We start from the raw sequence: 23,890 nt of genomic DNA on the forward strand, positions 1-23,890 counted from the left end.
AGCCATTATTACATTGGGGGTGTCTTGTATTTCATTTAAAATGTTTATTAGTTGTTTACTATCTCTCAAGTACGCCGGGTAGGTCTGTGCTAGCGGCTGTAAGTAAAAATCCAGGTATTCCCCTATTCTGGAGAAGATGGAATCTATTCCATTAATAATGGGTCTGCCTGGTGGTACTGTAGTACTTTTGTGTATTTTTGGGACTTGGTAAATAACGGGAAGTCTAGGGTGATCCGGGATAAGGTATCTGTATTCCTTTTTATTCAGAATTCCTCTTTTGTGTGCCTTTTTCAATAATAATTTGCATTTAGTTCTATATTTAGTAGTGGGATTACTTTTGAGTTTTTCATATGTCGCTATATCTTGCACCAGTCTATTCAGCTCCTGTCTATACATATCCTTAGTTAAAATAACTATCCCGCCCCCCTTGTCAGCGGGGCGGATGACTATATTTTTCCTCTTTTCTATTTGTTTAATACCTTCCCAAATATCTTTCTTAGTTCTGCCTTTAATCTTGGCTACATCTTTTAAATCCTGGGCTACCATATTTTTAAAAGTTTCCGTAAAATGATTGTTTGGGGGTTTGGGGTTAAAGGTAGATTTGTTTTTAAAATGACTATGTTTAAAACCACTAGGGGGGGTTGGTGAAGGGTTAGGATCTGGGATTATATCATTTTCTTTCAGATGGTATTGTTTTTTAATATTAATCTTTCTTATAAACTTTTGCAAGTCTATATAGGTTTGGAATTCATTGAATTTAATGTCAGGGGCAAATTTTAGTCCTTGATCAAGGACCATAAGTTCTGTCTCAGTGAAGGATTCACTGGTCAGGTTAAATATCCCCTGGCCTAGTGTTCCCTTTTTCTTTTTGAGGCGGCTCCCCCTGCATCCTCTCCTTCTCTGTCCCCCCCTTTATACTCTGGGTAAGAAGGAGGGGGTGGGGGAGGGTGTTGTGGGGGTGGATGCTGTGGGTAGGGGTAGGGATGGTACCAGGGTTTCCCCCTTCCTCCCCTGCCCCTTCCTCGGTAGTTGGGGTTCCAACCCCTGTTTCCTCTGTAATACTGGGGTGTTCCTGGTGGATTGCCATATCCCCTGTGTTGAAAATCCCGTGGGCCAGATTGAGCAGGGTATTGTGGCTGCTGATAATTTTCCTGTCTCTCGTTCCTATTGTGTGGGCTGTTATAATACCCGTAAGTTGGTTGTTTAGGGGTTCTTAACGATTGTGGGCCCTTTGGTGTAGGGTTTTTCCTTTGTAGACTAGGTGTTACTGGTCTGTTTGGGGAATTTTTTTCCCCTTGTGGTTCCTGTTGGTCCCTAGCTGGAGATGAGTCCCTGGAAATGGCCTGTGGTTCTTCCAATAATTCCTGCCATTTATAGACTAATTTGCTCTGATAATCTTTGATGTCTCTTTGATATTTTTTAATTTTTTTGTTTTGTGTGTCCCTATCCAGTTTATCTAAAAATTCTTTGAGATGTTTGTATCTCTCTTTATATTCCACTGATGATGCATGAGGTTCTAATTGTTCTTTTATATTTTTAATTTTTTCTTTAATAACTCCCAGTTTATTCTTGCGTCTGGTTACAATTAATTCTAGAAGTTTGGTTTCACTGGCTTTAAAAAAATTATACCAATCTTCCTCTAACTTTTTGGTGAGATGGGGGAAATATGGAGAGCCAGGGACATTTGGGGGTGACCCCCCACCCAGTGCCCACACATTCTAATATTATGTACTGAATGTTATATTATGTATTATTTATTATATTAAAAATAGTTTGTGTATGGGCATATGTAATATGCAATTTAATGTCCAACATTATGGGGTTATTAATCAATTATCTAATATTTTAATGTATTGAGGGTATGCATGTAAACGGAAGCATAACATTAGTTCATGGATCGGTTGTTTTAGTTTTTTTATTTATTTTTTTTTATTTTTAATATTGATTCATCACAGCTCACGACTAAATTCTTTGTAATATATAGCACTTTTTTGTTTATAATATTGCATGGTAATTTTAACCTACACAATAGCGGAGTGCAATATCCCAATGTCACTATCACAGGCATTTGGGAACGTTATTAATATATATAAAATATCATGCAAATTAATTATACAATATAAATCGCAATTGCAAACACATAAAAATATTTTCCATTCTGAATTCCCTCAGGGATCATCAATTTCCTACACCGGGATTTTGTCTAATATACACTGCGGAAAGAGATCATTAACACCATACAGATCATTGAACTTAGTGAATTGCTTCCGGTTCATATTGTTATGGAAAGGGAATACGAGCAGGTGTAAATAAGCGGAAATGAGTCCACATCTTTGCATATAACCAAGCTGAAACGCAACGTACGTGCCACTTCCGAAGACGTCACACTCTGACGAAACGCGTCAAGTTGGCACGCACGTTGCCTCGCTTTGAGCTAGCTGAACCGCACGCCGAGACTCCAACTTCCGGGTTCGGCGAGGAGGGCGGAGAGAGCCAGCGTCCTATGGTTCACCCAGCCGCAAGGCAACATAGGAGCTCAGTAGTGGTTTATTGCACACCGACCCCAACATTGTTTGGGGCTATTTTGTTTTGCTGTGTCACCCACGTTCTTTTTGGAGTGCTTTTATCACTTGGGAGATTTTAAAGTATCAGCTGCAGTTTTTGATCTGGGGTTTTATGGAGTTTTTATTTGGACATTGTGTGTGAAGATTGATGTGCATTTTATGAAATTTTAAGAGAGTTCAATAAAAGGAAAAACCATTTTACACTATGAGGAGCACTAATTTTTTTCTTCCATGCGGAGTGTCCATCCTATGTCCATAAGGAGAAACGTCCACCCACGTATTCATACACAGGAGCAGCAGCATTAAGCCTGTTAGATTCCATTTGGCGTACGCCATTGGAATCCACACCATCTGGTAAGAGTGATACCTTACCCCATTTGGCACAGAGTGATAGAACCTTAAGAACCACCGCCCTGCACGACCCAATCCAGCACTTCAGAGACTTTATGAGCACGTTTTTGGCACTTTAAAGCTTAATCATTCACGGACTATCATATATGATATTTATGCTATTTATATTGCTATATATTCTTGCTTATTTAATATCACATATTTATTTATTCTTTTTAGCCATTGTTACACAGTGTTGTATGTGCACTTCACAGTGGATGATGTATCACAATTGAATATTGTTTAAATAGTTTATTATAATTTATCTTCAGCATTAATACTCATTCAAGGAGTGGGTACACATTTGCACGTGCACTTTCTCTTGACCCTTCACTATTAAGGTTAGCGCAGTAAATATACCCGTCTCATATTTCCTGAGATCACTCCCTGTATAGTTTGTGATTTTTGATTACTTGCTGCTTCCCTACAGATATTGTAAATTTTACACCTAGGCGCGAGTACATTCATCATCTATGTAGTAAATCTGCATGAGATTGTTTGCACCTCCAACATTCATTTGGGATATCTTTGTTATATTTGTTGAGCAGGAATGGGGTGCGGTACCATTTGGTAAGTATCTTATAGTTGTTTTCTTGAATGGATACATTTATTGATCCTTTTAAGATGTTACGATATATTTTTTCCCATTGGGGGTCTGTCAGAGATAAGTCCAAATCCATGCCCCAGTCATCAGACAGTTTGCCAAGTTGTATAGGGCAGGAATCCCAAAGGAGGGAGTGTATAGCTGATAGCAGGTGTCGCTGGGGTTGCTGAAGTGCACAGATTTGTTCAAATTTGGAAAGAGGTGTCTCTTTAGGATTTTTTTTCAGGCGTGTGGAGACAAAGTAATGAAGTTGTGTGTATTCCCACCAAGTCAATGCGGGACAACGTATAGCATTTTTGAGATCCTGTAAGTTAGGAAATTTCCCATTTTGTAAGAGGTGGAAAATGCAAATTCCTATATCATTGGGAACCGAGCGCTGGGTGTGTGAGGATTGGCCCGGAGGGAATTGCGAGTTGTCTAGTAAAGGAGTAAGGAGGCTATGTTTACGGATTAGTTGGTGTTTGGCGTTTGCTGTATGAAAACAACGAATGGTGGGACCTATTAACGGGTGTTTTTTTAGGGAGTCCTGTAAGGAGGAATAAATTAGCCAAGGGGTACTTTGAATGGGAATCTGAGAGAGAGAGTCTTCCAATTCAACCCAGTCCTTAGTATATTATTCTTATAAAAATTATAAGCAGATGTCTAGAGCACCCCCCCCCCCCCCTTACATCACATATCAAAAGCTCCCCTTCCATCAGAAGTCAAGTGTCCCTCCCTCTCCCCCACAGTGCACCCCCCTCATGTTGTACTGCTGCCAGGAAGATGCTGGGGTGGAGCTGGGAGGCAGAAAGTGCAGGGTCTGAAGGAGGAGTTCTGTCCTCTCTTCTGCCGACTGCTGAGATTGGGGGGGGGGGCAGAGATCAGCCACTCTACAGCTACATGCAGAAGTGCAGGATCTGGCAGAATTCTGTCCTCCTCTCTGCTGCGGACTGCTGAGATGAGGGGGGGGGAGGGCAGAGATGAGCTGCTGCATGGAGAAGTGCAGGATCTGGCGGTGTTCTGTCCTCCTCTCTGCTGCTGACTGCTGAGACAAGGTGGGGGCAGAGACAAGGGAGCCATATAAAATGGACTGGCAGGACAGATTTGTCTTACGGGCCTTGTTTGACACATGTGTTGTAGGGGGACTAAGAGAAAACTGTAAGTGCAAATGCACTTATAATCAAGTCCTGCAGCACATATTTTTAATGGAAGTTCTACTTTTATGTGGTATTATTTCTCAAAAATCCTTAAAGATCACAACAAAGACTGTAAAGTTAGGTGACAGTTTCTTACAGCGTCACATTTAATGTTGAACTCCAGAAATTAGCTTTATGAAGCTTACATTAGTCTAGCTTGATTATATCTCTAATCCTTCATAAGGGTTCTTCAAAAAGTTTTCGCACTTTTTTTTATACGTATCACAGTCATCGTCACCACAGCATGACAACTCTTATACTAAACTGCAAGGTCAGCTGGCTTGCCAGACAGACTAGTCACATGACACTCTCAGACACCAACAATTACTACTCCTCCATGCCTCACCGTTTCCAATAAAAATATAAAATTGCTGAAACTTTTGAAGACCCCTCCTATGCACACCACTGTGCAAATGTTTTAGGCAGGGGTGAAAAAATGCTGTAAATTAAGAAAGCTTTCAGAAATATGTGTTAAAAATGTATTATCAATTATCAAAATGGAAGTAAATGAACAGAAGAGTAATCCAAAGCAAATCAACATTTGGTGTGACCACCCTGTGCCTTCAAACTAGCATCAATTCTTTTAGGTACACTTGCACACAGTTTTTGAAGGAACTCGGTAGGCAAGTTGTTCCAAACATCTTGGAGAACTAACCACAGATCTGTGGATGTACTGTAGGCTGCCTCAAATTCTTCTGTCTCCTCATGTAATCCCAGACAGACTTGATGATTTTGAGATTAGGGCTCTGTGGGGGCCAAACCATCACTTCCAGGGCTCCTTGTTCTTCTTTATGCTTAAGATAGTGACATTGACTGTATGTTTAGGGTCATTGCCCTACTGAAAAATAAATCCAATCCCACACCTTCTTGATATTATGGCATGATGGATAAGTATCTGCCTGTATTTCCCAGCATTGCAGAGGTGGTGGTGATGGTGAGGGTTAGCAGTAACAACCTAGGTCTCTCTTAGCAACGTCCTAGCAAGACCCTAGGAGCATTCAGGTCAGACTTCAGGAGGTATGTAAATGGCCTAAATATATAGCAAGGGCATTATTCAACTTTAGTCAAAGCTGCACAGTTTGTTTTTATCTACAGATACCCCATATCAGCATAGGCACTTGTTGCCTTATGAGGAGTTTATGTGTAATCTCCATTACTGTGTTGCCTGATGAGGAGTTATGTATAAATCTCCATTAGTAATTGTAAATAGATATAAATGTACAACGTTTTGATTTCAGACTCATATTTGCTATATTACTGTAGATGTGTAATTTGTGTAAGCCAGACGGACCGGCTTTAGTAATCGATGGCTAATAAATCTGTTTGAAATGCATGCCTGAGCTACCAGGGGGCACCTGCTATTTACACTTAAACACATACTGATAGTATCACCCTGAAATTAAATTCCTGTGAGCCAGTCATCCTAGGGCCAATGCAATAGGGTGAATAGACCATGTCATGTCCACCCTTAATTCATGATTTTATCTTTTTGCCTGCAAAATAAATTTGGATTTTAACTTTTTGCATCTTCAACCAGTTGTGCGGCTTTTTGTGCTCTTCCATTTGCTGCCACCCTTAATTCAGCCTCCATATCAAAGAACTCTCATTAAGATATGCAATGAAGATGGACTATCTGTTGAGGGTTGGACAATGTGCCCCGAATATGAACCTTGCATATCTTAAATTTCAATTTCAGAGCAAATCAACATGTATAATTAAATTCCCCATCCAACAGAGAGGAGGGGTTAGCAAGGGGCTGAATTATGCTAAGCTAGGCGAGGAGGAAGTTGTCCAATCCTGAATGAGATACACCCAGAGGGAGAAACAGGGCAGGATAAAGTGCTTAGTGCATACAAAATAGTGCAAAATGTGACAATTATAATTAATCTTGTAAATGAGTAGATAATAAATCCAATAAATAAATAAATAAAAAATAGAATATATGGTGTTTGAAGTGAAGTAAAAAAAAAAAAAAAAAAACTGGGTATGTATACAAAGTTAGTGGTTACAATTGCCACTATAAAATGCTAAATGAGGTAGTTGTGAATTAGTCATAAATACTATAAAAATGCCAATTGTATATCCTTTTGTTAAATGCTCATGTAATGTGTCGGTCTGGACACTGGGGGTCACACTTACCCTGGGACACACAGAAGTGTATAAGCCAGATAACAGGAACTAAGTAATTCTCAAACCTGCCTGTTGGTGGTCCCACAGGACCAGAAAGATCCCATCTGGGTGTAAAGGGAAAAATAAAAGATCCTTAGTGTGACGTCTACGGGGAGCGGCCACCGCTCCCCGTAGACGTCCTATGACGAAACGTACGTCGGGCGGAAACCCACGTCACTTCCGGTCCGCAGCTCGCCGATGCTTGGAACGCTGTAGTTTTTCCCCGGCGTAGACTGCCAGTATCTGAGAAGATCTGCTGCATCTATTTCAAGCGTGAGTCGATACTATTGCCTTGTATACTTGCTCTCTACTTGTCACACTAAGGATCTTTTATTTTTCCCTTTACACCCAGATGGGATCTTTCTGGTCCTGTGGGACCACCAACAGGCAGGTTTGAGAATTACTTAGTTCCTGTTATCTGGCTTATACACTTCTGTGTGTCCCAGGGTAAGTGTGACCCCCAGTGTCCAGACCGACACATTACATGAGCATTTAACAAAAGGATATACAATTGGCATTTTTATAGTATTTATGACTAATTCACAACTACCTCATTTAGCATTTTATAGTGGCAATTGTAACCACTAACTTTGTATACATACCCAGTTTTTTTTTTACTTCACTTCAAACACCATATATTCTATTTTTTATTTATTTATTTATTGGATTTATTATCTACTCATTTACAAGATTAATTATAATTGTCACATTTTGCACTATTTTGTATGCACTAAGCACTTTTTCCTCTTTTACTCACATCGTTGCACATGTGGTAGGTAGCGCCGATTTCCAACCCTTCACCCCCACATTACATTCCTGCCCCTAAGCTTCTTAGAGGTCGGTTGGTGGCTGCAACCTTTTATATTTTCACCGCCTGGCTGTTCTTATTCATAGCGCTGGTTCTACACCCCCCATTTACAGGGCAGGATAGCCCTATACAAGTCTATGGGATAGAGGGGTATATTATTGCAAGGTGAGCAGAGAGGAAGGAAGAGCCATGGACCTGAGAATGGGACTCTATATCATCTTAAAACCACGGGTAAATATCAGGATACCTCCTGGCACTTAAATGTATATACATTTGTAGTATATGTTGTCTGTCTTGTGGTGCATATCATAATAATTTGAATCCTATGCGCTATATGTGTTCAGTTAAACTTTGAATATTTTCCTTTTTGTGTATGTACTAGAGATAAAATTGGTGTGAATTAATTTAGGCTTCAAGGTTACTTATCAATAAAATAATTTTGCTGTTTTGAAACTTTTGCTCATGGTCAAAGAACTCTCATTTAACCCGAATATCGTCTGAGGTAAATTAAATATCATATCCGGGTAACACACTTTTTTGGTAAAAGTGAGCTAACCCTTTAATGGTTTTGTGCTGAGTCATGTCTTCCCCTGTGTATGACTCACTTCCTTTTTGTAAGGTGATACAAAACAGCTAGGATCAGCCTTGTGGTGCAGTCTGGGCATAGGAGTAATGCAGTAAGAACCCTCTGTATTATAGTGGAGATTTACTAAACCTGCAGAGTGCAAAATCTGGTGCTTCTGTGCATAGAAACCAATCAGCTTCCAGGTTTTATTGTTAAAGCTTAACTGAACAAGCTGAAGTTAAAAGCTGATTGGCTACCATGTACAGCTGCACCAGATTCTGAGTGATCCAGTTTTAGTAAATCAACCCCTATGTGTATTGTTACAGCGGTGGCATAACCTAATAATAGAACCTGACCACAGGCACCCACAAAGATGGACTTTGAGCACACAAAGAGTGACTTTTTCTAATATCTATATGGACAGTGCTATGTGGAAGTAGCACAGCCTGTTGCACAGCACAGCCAAATCCAGTATGTTGCACTATATGGGAAAGAACAGTGTTATATGAAAGTTTGCCATGTCACCTAAACTGTACTACCTCAGCAGGTAACCTCCATTCTACTAAGTAAACACAATTTCTCTCAGAGAAGATTTGTCTGGTCTTAGTTACTTGGAAGTACAAAAAAGTGTGTGAATGACAAAGTGTATTTGTGGTGTATCTGAAGAACCAGGGAAAAGAGAGTTATGTGTCTGGCTTGGCTTGGTTATACAGTACAACAGAGTTAACCCTTGCGGTTATGAATCCAAGAGTGTATATCATGGTTGACCCTAATAGTTATAGAGAAGAGTAACGTAAGAAGTAGAAGTGGCCAGCTTAGGATTGGAGGTGGTAATAACTAGTGTTAGAGGTTCTGTAGAGTGGTCTTGTACTTTGCACTACACTGAGCAGTTGGGGCTTTTATCTTGGGAGCTGCTTCAAGACAGAACCCTGCTAGGGACTAAGCCTGGAGCCACATATATGAGAGGTCTTGCAAAACTAAGGTGGCAACCTCCTTCTGTGCCTTTGGTCTGAACGATATGTGCTTTTTCAGTTTCTATGAAGAGTGGGGGAGACATTGGGGTTGATTTACTAAAACTGGAGAGTGCAAAATCTGGTGCAACTCTGCACTGAAACCAATCAGGGTCAATTTTTTTTGTCAAAGCTTAATTGAGCAAGTTAAAGATAGAAGCTAATTGGCTACCATACACAGCTGCACCAGATTGGTGTGTCTAATAGACCCCTAATGTCTCCATAAAGAGCACCTGTCACTTGTCCAAAGCTATCACATGGTACTGCACCATAGTTTGTCATCATTTCCCATCTTTTATAATTTACTAAAAAAATTGGGTATTATATAGTTTGTGAGCACTAAAGTTAATTTTAGTGATTTTTTTCCTGAAAATATAGAGTAAATTTTGTGTGAAATAAACATTTGCAACTGCTGCCATTTTATTGTACAGGGCCACCGCTTTCAGAAAATATGTAATGTTTGGGGGTTCTAAGGAATTTTCAAGAAAACAAATGCAGATTTTAACATTTGTGTGAAAACTGTAAAAATTGCCATTAACAGTGACCTGTTGCTGATAAAATGTAAATAATTTTACCGCTTAGCGACTGCCCCACACAGATATCCTTCGTCACGGCGGGCGCTCAGTGCCTAGTACGTGATCTGACACTTCTGGGGTGCTTGCACGTGCCACGAGTGACCCGCTCCCGATGTAATTGGATACAGCGGGAGCCAATCAGCGGATCCAGCGAACACGATGTCTGCCGGGACCCACCAATCGTTCAGGAGAAAGGCAGAACGGTGGTCTGCCTATGTAAACAAGGCAGAGAGGGGAATGTGCTGATCCAGTGTTCCTGCTAAGCAGGAAAACAGATCTTTACATTCCCCCAGTCAAAGCAACTCCTCCACAGTTAGTAATCATTCCCAGGGAACACAGTTAACCCTTTGATCGCCCCTAATGTTAACCCCTTCCCTTTCAGTGTCCTTAGTACAGTAACAGTGCATATTTTTTATCATTGATCACTGTATTGGTGTCACTGGTCCCCAAAAAGTGTCAAAAGTGTCAGTTAGGTGTCCCTTTTGTCCGCCGCAATATCGCAGCCCCACTATAAGTCACTGATCACCACTATTACTAGTAAAAATATATATATATATACTGCTATAACTTTTGCGCAAACCAATCAATATATACGTATTTGGATTTTTTTTAACAAAAATATGTAGCAGAATACATATTGGCCTAAACTGATGAAGAAAATAGATTTTTTGGACATTTTTTTATTGGGAAAGTTTTATAGCAGAAAGTAAAAAAATTTAGTTTTTTTATTCAAAATTTTTTTTGTATAAAGCGCAAAAAATAAAAGCCACAGAGGTGATCAAATACCACCAAAAGAAAGCTCTATTTGTGGGAAAAAAATGCATACATTTTATTTAGGTACAGTGCCGCATGCCTGCGCAATTGTCAGTTAAAATAACGCAGTACCGTATCGGAAAAAATGGCCTGGTCATGAAGAGGGGTAAACCTTCCTGGAGCTGAAGTGATTAACATGTATAGTTAGGGGACAGGTTCACTTTTAAGGCGAAATAACATTGCTTAAATCACTTTTCGTACAGAATTTTAACACTACATTAACTGAGATATTTACTGTGAAATATATTTAAATATATCTAACCTATGCCTATCTGTGTAAAAATATGGTCTGTATTTGTTGATTGAGATTTTCTAACACTGCAGGTAAATTGCTACTGCCTTGTCTTAATGCAATTTCATTTTACCTTTAGGGTGGTAGGAAACAGTTTTTTTTAATAACGGCCCCCTGCTGTTTTTCATCATAATGTGCTAGTATGTACTACATGTTAACACATTGTGAAAAACGTACCTTTACCAAAACCGTCTATCTTCATCTGGTCTTCAATCTGGGATCGTGCTCCTCAGCGGTTTGAAAGGCAAGGCCACTATGATGTCACTCCCTCACTGGTGCACGGAACTCATCATCGTGGCACACTATGTGAACACAGTGTCACAGTGCATGCACAGCGTAAAACAGATATGAATATCCCCTAAAGTTTAAACAATGCAATTTTAGGAGATATTCCCCTTACCTACAAGTAAAACTTACTATAAGCTTACCTTTATGTACAAATTTTAAATCTGAGTTTACTACCCCTTTAAGGCAAAATGTTATTGGTATAATTAAGTTATAATTCCATTCCGCCTCCTCTTTCTAATTCTTACTGCAGTCCTGTGATTCCATAAACACATTTTTTTTCAGATGTGCTATTGACTGCTAGAGATCTGACCTGCAATCAATTTATTCAGCTCAATTTTCAATTAATTGAACTAATCAAATGAAATCCTTCGACCTGCAAATGCTGTCTTGATAAACACTTTGATTTCTTGATTGCTATTCCACTTATAAAGACAATTATATGTGCACATTATTGTAGCATCCAGATGTGTTTGCACCTGTTTTTTACTTTCTCCAAAATGGAACACTGTTAAAACTGGATGTTTTTTTCTGTAAATATATTGTTCTACAAATTTTGCAATTTATTATAACATTATTTTTTTAAATTTAAAATCTTGCCCTAATATTCTGTAGGCAATATTTAATGTGCATGTATTTATACATCCACTTATTTATTAAGTGGTGGAAAAATTATGCCTCAAGCTTGACAATTTACACATATAAACAGTACATGTATGCACTGCTGTATTTTGGCCTAGGCCGACAAGGCCCAGGCCTAGGGCTGCACTTTGCGGGGGGGGGGGGGGGGAGCGGCAGAAAAGCTGCCGCCCCGCATGAAAAAAAAACCCTGATCCATCCTCTGAGTCCCGTCTTAGTCTGCCTCCCGCCTCCGGCACACTCACATTCCCCGGTGGCTTGTGGCACTTATCGGCATTCATTCATTCAGGGCGTATGTACTTTGCCGTTGTCGGGGAGGTAGGGACTGGTCACTGGCTCCCACCGCCCCCTTAGAGAGTGACTGGCCAGACCGCCTGCACTGCATTCAATGGCTGGGGGCTCAGCCTAAAGCTCAAAGTGGTTAGTTCCCCTCCAGCGACGTAGACCTACCTCGCTAGACTCCTCCCCTTGTGGGCGGCGAACGCGCGCCGCCGGAGGCTCGCTCCCACTGTATTCAGTCACAGCGGAAGTCAGGCCAGGGGAGGAGCGGCGGCGATCGCAGCTGCTCTTCCTCGATCGTCGGGGAATCGAGTTTGGAGATCCGCCCGCTTGTGTAAACAAAGCGGGCGGATCTCCTAAGCGACAGACAGTGACAGATTGCAGGGTTCAGCATAGCTGAACATGCGATCTGTCCCTGTGTCACTCAGTCATCTCCCCCCACACACGTTAGTAAGCACCAGGCATACATTAACCCCTTCCTCTCCAATAAAATTAACCCCTTCCCTGCCAGTGGCATTTTTACAGTAACAGTGCACTGATTACTGTAGTAATGTCACTGGTACCCCCAAAAGTGTCAAAAATGTCAGTCAAGGGTCCGATCTGTCCGCCGCAATGTCGCAGTCCCGCAAAAAAAAAACGCCAAAAATGACAGAAATCTTTACCTTAGTTAGTAAACGCAATAACTTTTGCGCAAACCAATCAAAATACGCTTATAGTGATTTTTTTTTTACCAAAGATAGGTAGCAGAAAACAAATTGACCAAAAATGTAAAAACATTTAGATTTTTACATTTTTTTGCGGGGGGGGGGGAATTTCATATAAAAAAATGTGAAAAATATTGTTATTTTTTCAAAATTTACACTCTTTTTTTGTTTAAAAATCGCACAGGTGATCAAATACCACCAAAAGAAAGCTCTGTTTGTGGGAAAAAAAGGACGTAAATTTCGTTTGGGTACGGCGTTGCACGACCGCGCAATTGTCAGTTAACCACTTAAGCCCCGGAAGATTTTACCCCCATTCCGACCAGGGGGTATTTTGCGATTCGGCACTGCGTGACTTTAACGGACAATTGCGCGGTCGTGCGACACTGTACCTAAACAAATTTGGCGTCCTTTTTTTCCCACAAACAGAGCTTTCTTTTGGTGGTATTTAATCACCTGTGCGATTTTTTGATCACGCGCTATAAACAAAAAAAGAGCGTCAATTTTGCAAAAATAGCAATATTTTTCAAATTTTTTTATATGAAATTCCCCCCCAAAAAAATGTAAAAATCAAAATTTTTTAACATTTTTGGCCAATTTGTTTTATGCTACCTATGTTTGGTAAAAAAAATCGCAAAAAGCGTATTTTGATTGGTTTGCGCAAAAGTTATCGCGTTTACTAACAAAGGGAAAGATTTTTGTCATTTTTGTTGTTTTTTTTTTAACGCGTAATGGCGGCGATCTTCGATTTTTTTTTTGCGGTACTGCGACATTGGGGCGGACAGATCGGACCCTTGACTGACATTTGTGACACTTTTGGGGTTACCAGTGACATTTCTACAGTAATCAGTGCTATACATATGCACTGTTACTGTAAAAATACACTGGTAGTGAAGGGGTTAACTTTATTTGGGAGGGAGGGGCTGTGTGTATCCCTAGGGGCGTGCTTTCTACTGTGATTGGCTGTGGCTTGAGCTGTAAGGACACTGATCAACGGATCTACATACTAGATCCGTGTGATCAGTGTCTTTACAGCGAGGAGAATGACAGGTGGCTTGTTTACACAAGCTGCCTGACATTCTCCCTCTCCCCCGCCGATCGCCGAGTGACCGGCGGACATCGGGTCCGCTGGTCACACGCGCGGGGGGGTCCGTGACCACGCGGGAGCGGGAGCGCGCCTCCGGGGGCGCGCGCTCGCTCCCTAGACCCTCACAAGCTAGTGACGTAGCCCTACATCACTTTGCCTGTGAGGGGCTGACTGCCGACGTAGATCGGCGTTAGGCAGTCGGCAAATGGTTAAAGTCGCACAGTGCCGAATCGCAAAAAGTGGCCTGGACGTAAAACAGCAAAATCCTCCGGTGGTAAAGTGGTTAATGCCTTTGCATTGATTTCAGCATTGCATGGAGCACTTTGCAGTACATGAACTTTCTGCATGTGAACTGGTAAATGAGTTTGCATCGGTTTCAGCATGTGCAAAGTGCTCCATGCAAGCTGAAACCAAATGCAAACTCATTAAACAGTTCACCTGCAGAAAGTTCATGTACTGAAAACTGCTCCAAGCTTTAACCACTTCTGGACCGGAAGGTTTTCCCCCTTGATGACCAGGCCATTTTTTTGCGATTCGGCACTGCGTTACTTTAACAGACAATTGAATGGTCATGCGACACTGTACCCAAATAAATTTAATGTCCTTTTTCCTTTTTTTTTTTTTTCACAAATAGAGCTTTCTTTTGGTGGTATTTGATCACCTCTGCGATTTTTTTATTTATTGCCCTATAAACAAAAAAAGAGCGACAATTCTGAAAAAAACAGGAAGTGGTGTGGCCTTGACAGGAAGGGGTGGGTAGTAGTTAAATTAGGGGGTGCACGAGTTTAGTCCGGCCTAGGGCAGCACAAAACCTAAATACACCACTGCATGTATGTTCATAAGTGGGAGGCTTGATAAATGTCTGAGAAGTTCAAATATAAACTATTACTGTAAAGTTATTTTGCATGGCTTAATGTTTCAAATGTCATAATGTTGGATGTCTGTGTGTGATTTGTATTCTCTGCATTTTCATGCAGATCAAGCTGTCTAGCAAAAGTGACAATTAAAATTGATGGGACAATCTATATCGCTGCCAGAAGTTCTTGAGCAGTTGCAACAAAAGTTTTTTTTTTTTATAGTTTGTGCACATCCCTGACATGGGTCACCTTGCTGGACCACTTGACTTGCTTTTAAATTTGGAGAAAAGGCACACAAATGTAGCACCCTCCTAGATAGCTGTCAGGATTAGTTTGATTAAGAGCCCATTCACATTAGCGCGACTTGTCAGGCGACTTGTCAGCCTGACAAGTCGCGCTCGGTCGCGGTCCATTGAGTAGTACAGGACCTGTTCTAATAGGAGCGACACAAGTCGCTCCGACTTAGAAAAAGGGTCCTGTACTGCTTTGGGGCGACCTGGGAGCGACTTGCATAGACTTCCATTATGTGAAGTCTCTGCAAGTCGCGCCGAAGTCGCGGTGCACAGCGGTGCACGCGACTTCACAGGTCGCCCCCCAAAGTCAGATCGCCTCAGTGTGAACCGGCTCTTAGTGCTGGCTCACTGTGCTCAGTGGAGCTGCGGGTGTTTTTGGTAAGTAAGTTTAGCTTGCCTCAATGTAACCAGTGTGTCTGTAATTATTGTGTTAGGACAATTTAGTTGTGCTCATTGTAGCCAGTGCAGCTGAATCATTTTGTCAGTTCAGTGTTCTCAGCTGCTGCCAGTCTGATAGCTCCCTCTGCTTTCCAGAGAGCTGTGAGAGTTCTCTGGAACATAGGTGTAGAGCTAAGCAGATGGCAGTATGAATATTATTGTAGCCCTGGCCAATCTCAGGGAGGAGGGCCCTGAAGGCTGCTGGTAGTCTGTATAAATTCTCTAAGAGACTGAACTTCTGGGTTTTTTCCTGGAGAGAATCAGTCCAGCCTGGAGGACTACTGCCCTCCATGGCAAAACTGCTTTGGGGCAACCTGAGGTCCTTTGTACTTAAGATTTTACAGAAAGTTGACCAAGGGGCTGTCTGCTGAAGATCTAGTCGGGTAACACTGAAGGAAGGTTTCACTTGGAAGTTGAAAGGAGGCAACCAACTGTCCCTGGACATTTTGTACAGAGTACAGACAGTCGTGAGAGATCTTAGAGACCTTTGGGCTGCTGCCACCCCTCTTGTGCTAGAGAGAAAGCTGTGTGTTTGTTAAAGGGGACATTGGCTAGATCTAGTTTTTCTATGAAGGTACTCTGCTTGAAGCCAAGTCCTCAGTTTGCTATATGTAAGGACTTTTCCTTCAGCTTTTCAAAAAGGAGTTAATTGTACTCAATGTGTACTTAGTTCTGTTTTTGGAGTATCCCACTCAATTCTCTCAATCCTATCCAAGTTCTCCAAAAACAACAAAAAAAAACAGCACCCTAAACTGGTTTTTGAGGATAAATGTTTCTGAGATAGTGTGCCTGGCTGCAGGGCAGTCCACTGACCAAGAACTTAGTCCAGCGGCTCATATGGGAGTAGGTGCTACACAAGCTTAAAAAAAAGATTAATATAATGAATACTATTGCTATACTATATTAGCTAAATACAGTGTTTAAAACACAATATTGTTTTGCAATAATAATCCCCTTAAAGTTGTAACCTATGCAAATATACTGATCAAAATATATATGCATTGTATATGTTTATGTCTTCCCATCCAATCCTGATATTTGCACAGCTCTGTTACATAGCATAGCCCTGTCTGACAGTACAAAATACCATATTTTTTTGTTGCGGTTCAGTATTATATACAGCTCCCCTATCTACCCCCACACAGTGATATTTTTTTAAATGCTTCTTGCACTGCAAGAGGCTGATAAAAGCTCAAATTTAGTTGCTTACACTGCTTGGATTTTAAAAACACATTTATAGATGTATTAATAAATACAAGGCTTCAATAATGTGTGTCTTTATGTATCTGCTTGGAATTCAGCTTTAAGGGCCCATTTACACCATAGCAGTGCATTAAAATGTGTTGTGTTGACAACCCATTTGTTTTAATATGCTGACAGTCTGCTGTTCTAGAGTTACGGCGATACTAAAGAACCTTTACCTGTTTTTTTCTGCCTTCGCAAACTTATGAAAGCATAGGCAAAAGGAAGGACTATATCTATAAATCAGTTTTAGGATGATGTTACCATCAAGGGTATCATGCAGAAGAAATATATAACTTTCACTTCACCTGAGAAAATTCGATTTTCAGAGCTAATGACCGTTAGATCTCGCACCAGAGAAAGCAATATAGAAAAAAATACAACAAAGAAGCTTTTCAAGTGAATTTTGGTTATTAGTTTTTCTGCCAGAAGAGAACCCCTGATGAGTGTTTATAATCAAATGTGATTAAAGGCCCAACAATGCCATTAGTGGCTTGCGGTGGAGCTGACATTGGAAATCATTTACTCTTATGCATAGAGATTTTTATTTGCTGAGAATTAGAAAATGAGGGTTTATGCAGATCTGTTTTTCATTATTATTTTGTTTAAACAAAAATCTTCAAAGCTGAAAAGATATCTGTTTCTCATTGTTAGTTTGCATATAATTAAGATCAAGATTTTTTTTATTCTGAATAAAACTAAATTAAACCTGTGGACAAACTACAATTGCTAAACACAATGCACAGCAATAGTTTAAAGTGGATGTAAACCTTAACATACAGTGCTTTGAAAAAATATTCATACCCCTTCAATTTTCCACATTTTGACATGATACAACCAAACATGTAAATGTATTTTAATGGGATTTTATGTGATAGACCAACACAAAGTGGCACATAACTGTGAAGTGGAAGGAAAATGATAAATGGTTTTCAAATATTTTTACAAATAAGTATCTGAAAAGTGTGGTGTGCATTTGTATTCAGTCCCCTTTACTCTGATACCCCTAAATAAAATATAGTGGAACCAATTGCCTTCAGAAGTCACCTAATTAGTAAATAGAGAACCCTGTGTGTAATTTAATATCCATATAAATACAGCTATTCTTTGAAGCCCTCAGAGGTGTGTTAGAGAAGCTTAGTGAACCAGACAGGTCAAGGATAAAGTTGTGGAGAAGTTTAAAGCCGGGTTAGTTTCTAAAAAAAAATATCCCAAGCTTTGAACATCTCACGGAGCACTGTTCAATCCATCATCGGAAAATAGAATATGGCAGAACTGAAAACCTACCAAGACAGGGCCATCCACCTAAACTGACAGGCCGGGCAAGGAGAGCATTCACCTGAGAAGCAGCCAAGAAGCCCATGGTAACACTGGAGGAGCTGCAGAGATCCACAGCTCAGGTGGGAGAATCTGTCCACAGGACAACTATTAAGCCTTGTACACACGATCAGATTATCGGACAAATTTTCATCCGTTTTTTGTTGCATTCTAGTTTAAAATCGAAAGTGAAGAGGTTTCTCAACGTACAAAAGTTCTCATACAACAGAATATAACTTCAAAAGTGATGTCATGTGTTGAATTGTTTTGTATGTATTCTTTCGTTCCTGAGCATGCCTAGTCTTGCTCTTACGATTTTTTTTTGGGCAAAAACTGTATTAATTAAATCAAAATTGGACGTTGTGTTGACATACCATAAAAATTTTATAGCCTGCACATTCAGCTTTTGTCGTACGAAAATTCGTAATCGGCTGTCGAAAGCACTATACTAAAAATCCAAAAATCGTCAGATCATTCGTCGGACGAAATTTTACTTCCGATTTTATTATCGTGTGAACGGGCCTTTAGTTATGTACTCCACAAATCTGGCCTTTATGGAGGAGGGGCAAGAAAAAAGCCATTGATAAAAGAAAGCCCGTTTGCAGTTTGCGAGAAGCCATGTGGGGGACAGAGTAAACATGTGGAAGAAGGTGCTCTGGTCAGATGAGACCAAAAGTGAACTGTGTGGCGGAAAATTAACATTGTACATCACCATGAATATGCCATCCCCACCATGAAACATGGTGTTAACAGCATCATGTTGTGGGGGTGCATTTCTTCTGCAGGGACAGGGAAGCTTGTCAGAGTTGATGGGAAGATGGATGGAGTCAAATATAGGGCAATCTTAAAAGAAAACCTGTTTGAGTCTGCAAAAGACTTAAGACTGGGGCGGAGGTTCACCTTCCAGCAGGACAACCACCCTAAACATACAGCCAGAGCAACAATGGAATGGTTTACATCAAAGCATGTTCATGGGGGGGGGTTCCGAATACAAATAACCGCCACATTTTTAAAATATAGCTCTGTGTCACTATGATGTATTGGTCTATCACAACAAATCCCAATAAAATACATTTATGTTTTTTATTGTAACATGACAATATGTGGGAAATTTCAAAGAGTATGAATACTTTTTTAAGGCACTCTATACCCAGTGAAGTGAACAGCCTCAGATGATACACAGAGATGAAACAAATCCTCCTACATAGGTTTTACCTGTATATCTGCTGTCTTCAGCTTTCTACAGTGTTTAGAAAGTGTACATCGTGGTACAAATTTTGTTTCCCGATTCAGCAGTGGGAGGGGAGTCTGGGCATAAACTGTGTGTGTGTGATGATTGGAGGAAAGGCACACACCCCCACCTAACATAGGCAGAGTAATAAAGAAACTTGCAGAGCTGTGCGGTGAATAGCCCAGCTCTCTGCTTATCTATCTCTAAGTCCCTTCCCCGACACAAATTTCCAGCTGCTTTTATCTCATGTATCGGAGAACTTGTCAGAAATTATCATGCTGATAACAGAGGAATGGAGCAACAGAAAGACATGGAACTGAGGGCTTTGGAGAGAGATAAGTAAACACTACAGATATATGTGGATAGGTCAGATTTCATGAATGGGGTTTACATACACTTTTTTCTTTTTAAATAACAAACTTGCTGATACTTACCAAATCTGTGTAATGGTTTTGCACAGAGCAGCCTGATCCTCTTCTTCGGGGGTCCCCTGCCGGCTCCCTTGGCTCCTCCTCTTCATCGGGTGCAGCGGGTGCTCTAAAGCTGCTTTCCCTGGGGGCACCCGTGTGTGCTCGCTCCTGAGTCCTACTGCTGTGTTCATTGACATAGACAGCAGGACTCTGCCCCGCCCCGCCTCCGCGTCACCAGATTTAATTGACAGCAGAGGGAGCCAATTGCTTCCGCTGCTATCAATCTGTGGAATGTGGAGAGGGACAGCAGCTTGTGCACATTGCTTAATTAGATGGTCTCAGGTAAGGAAAAATAGGGGTCTGGGGGGGGGGGTGCTGCAGCAGAAGGTTTCTCATACATAACATGAAAAACCTTAAGGCTTTACAACCATTTTAACTTGTTGGCATCCTGGAGGCCTGGAATATACTTTGTGCAGTCATCACAATAAACCTGCAGACAAACCTCCCCTTTTTTGTCAGATTGAACTGAAGTTCCAGCACAAAAAGAGGGAGAGCGAGGCCCCCTTAGTGTATACTGAAGCTGCCCCTAGATGGATCCAAATTTGCTTGGTTCCGCAGGGACTGGGAAAGTTTCAATCTATGTATGGGCACTGAGGTTTTACAGAAGTTGATCTCCCAATGGCCCTCTGTATAACCGTCGTCCTGGAAAACTCCCTCTCCATCAACAGTGCAGGTTATAGCCTGCAATGCTGAACTGTGAATGCCCCACTGTCAGAATGCAATGATACAGTGGGTCCAATGTGTGGAAGGAGAAATCTTGTCAGTTTTTTTTACTTCAACCCACTGGTTAAATGAAAAATAAAAACCTGACTCATCTATGGCCAGCCTAACGCAGACTGTATACCAGGGACATCTAGGCACACCAGATTCCTTAACTTGTAGGTATCATGGGAGACTGGAATACTTCCTGGCCCTGCCCCACCCATTCCTGTCACCTCTACTCCAATGTTGGCCCATCACTATGATGGGAAACCTCACTATTCAAAAGCACAGGAAGACTGAGAGGGCAGAGCCATTGACCAAAAGGTGGTTGATTTCATGCATCAGAACAGCCTGGCATCTAAGACTGCCAAGGTATTTTACACATAAAGGAATTTAGCATGCAATAAAAAGACTGCACATCTTCCTCATTTAGGCCAAAATGACAGCATAACAATAACGCTTCTCCCCAACCACCTAATCCTCACCACTCCACTTTACAAAACCTTTGGGTACAAAGAGTTCCCCATTTGGTAGAGATGATAGGCTGAATAGCCCTGGGTTTGGTTCAGCAGGGGTTTGCCAAACTTCAAAGAAGTTTAGATGCCAAACCTGAACCCCAATAAAATGAATGGGATCTGAGCCTGTCAAATTAGGAATATGCAAGGAGGAGGTGTATTAAAACAGCATGGGGTGGGGTAGGCATCTCCCTGGAGAACATGTACCAGTAAATAAAGCATTTCTTTTTTTTTTTTTTTTTTTTTTTTTTCATTAGTGATGTTTTAGCTCTGACAATTACAATGGAAAAAAAGTTTTAAAATAGTTGGCAAATTACTTTGACAGTTGTCATTGCCAGCTTATTTTTTTATTTATTTATTTTTTTAAGAGCACACAGACCTACCTACTAGTTCTCTATGTACATTGGGGTCCCTTGGAAGGGTTTGTGTGCTTTTATTTATTTCTTTATTTTTTAAGAATCTGGCAATACCCTTCAGGTCTGATACAAATTTTAAATTTTACAGATTTCCACACAAAAAAGCTCCAAAAATGTATGAGGTCCTCCTAAAAATCCATACCAGTCCCGTAATACAGCACAATAAACTCCACTCGACATTTAGTGTAGTGATACCATTCCAAAATATTCATAAACAAAGAACTTTATATTTACTATATATATTATATATATTTATACTGATTTATGTATTTGTTTTTTTGTTTTTAGTTTTTTGACAATTTAGTGCTGTTTTGTATATATTGATGTATTTTCCAATCTGTGAATGTTATATTCAAGTTGATAGTTATTAAAGTAATACTAAAGTCTATTTTGTTTTCTAAAAATAACAAACATGTTATACTTACTTGTTCTGTGCAGTGGTTTTGCACAGAACAGCCCAGATCCTCCTCTTCTAGGATCTTTTGCTGGCACTCACAGCTCCTCCCTCCTGCTGGGTGCCGCCACAGCAAGCAGCTTTTTTTGAGGGCTCCAAAGAAAGCGAGCTCCTGACCTGTGGCTCTGTGTGTCCATTCACACACGGACCCACAGTTCGACCCAACCCCCTCCATCTCCTGCTTGGCTCACCCTCTGTGATTGACAGCAGTAGGAGCCAAAAGCCCTACAATGGTTTTTTATTCTTTTTTTGTTATCTGTATTGCTGGGAGCCAGTAATACATTAGAGCCACAAGCAAGTTTAAATTACATTTTTTCCCTTTAGAAATGCCAGTATTGCTGCAGCAGGCACCATACATCATACAGATGCACCCCTTTACAGGCAGACTAAGGGGACCCCCCCAGACATGATATTTAAAGGAATTTTTCATTTTTATTGTTTCACTTTAGGCATCATTAAAATCACTGCTCCTTTAAAAACAATTGATATATGTCCCCCAGGGCAGTACCCGGGTCCCCGTATACTTTTTATGGCAATAACTTGCATATAAGCATTTAAAATGAGGCAGTTCTGATTTTTCATGTTCGTGTCCCATAGACTTTAATAGAGTTTGCAACTTTTTCCCTGTTCGAGGTGTTCTAGTGCAAACCGAACAGGGGGATGTTTGGCCCATATATCCACATATATCCTTGGAAAAGCATTTGTTAAAAAATGCAAAACAAAAAAAAGCATACACGCTAAAGGCATGCCATATCACTTAGTGAGTTGTCAGTGTATGGTGAGTTGGAAGTACATCAACATTTTATTATTCTTAGGACATGTTGTCTTAAGATGTTGTTTGCTAACCTTAATGGGCTGTAAATTTTATATTTGCCTGTGTTCTCTTAAAAGAACAAACCACCATGATTTTTGATATGAAAGGGCTCATTCATTTTGAGTCAAAAATGAGCATTATGCAGCATTTAAAAAGGGAGTTTGCTTTAATGCTGCCACCTACTGGAGAGTATATAGTTTATCATTCAATGGAATAGTATAGAAACTGTAATAAGTGTAAGGATCCTTTCACATGGATTTTCCGCCCGTCGGACTCCGTTTTGATCAGCGGGGATCGATCCGCCAATCCCCCTAAATGGGAGATCGGATGAAAACAGACTGCCTGACCGTTTTTATCCGATCCAAACCTCCAGACAGATAAAAATGGATTTCCATCCATCTGGATTTAACGGACAGGATCGGATCGGATAGCAGCGGTTGTCAGCGGACATGTCCCTGCTGACATCCGCTGCCCCATAGGGATGAATGGAGCATCCGATCAGGTCTGCCTGAAAAACTGAAAGGCAGACCTGATTGGAAAGCCAGTGTGAAAGGGGGTTAAAACGCTTTCTTTGGGAAAAAAACAAAAGCATTAAACAATGTGCAATGTTAATAAATGTGAAATGTTCAATTAGCAATAATTGTAAATACCCTTTTTTTAAATGGTTTACAAGCAGTCACATGTTTATAGGAAGTTTCACTGGGAAAATCAGTGATAAAAAAAATGGACCACAGACTTATTAACAGTAAGCAATATCAGGCCACTGCTAGCAAAGCAAGCAGAATACTTTCATGCAGTATGCAGCTCATTTTTGGTGAGCTAGAAAGAGTCTCAGCTTTGAGGAAAGAAAAAAACTACAAAAACATACACTATATTGTCAAAAGTATTGGGATGCCTGCCTTTACACACACTTGAACTTTAATGGCATCCCAATCTTAGTCCATATGCTCGCAGTTTCCACTCTAATTCATCCCAAAGGTGTCTATTGAGTTGAGGTCAGGACTCTGTACAGGCCAGTCAAGTTCCTCCACCCCAAACTCACTCATCCATGTCTTTATGGACCTTGCTTGCGCACTGGTCCAAATCATTTGGTGGAGGGGGGATTATGGTGTGGAGTTATTTTTCAGGGGTTGGGCTTGGACCCTTAGTTCCAGTGAAGGGAACTCTTAAAGGAGTTGTAAAGTC

This window comes from Pelophylax lessonae (genome assembly GCF_965119305.1).
Source record: "Pelophylax lessonae genome assembly, chromosome: 3".
Taxonomy (NCBI): Eukaryota; Metazoa; Chordata; class Amphibia; order Anura; family Ranidae; genus Pelophylax; species Pelophylax lessonae.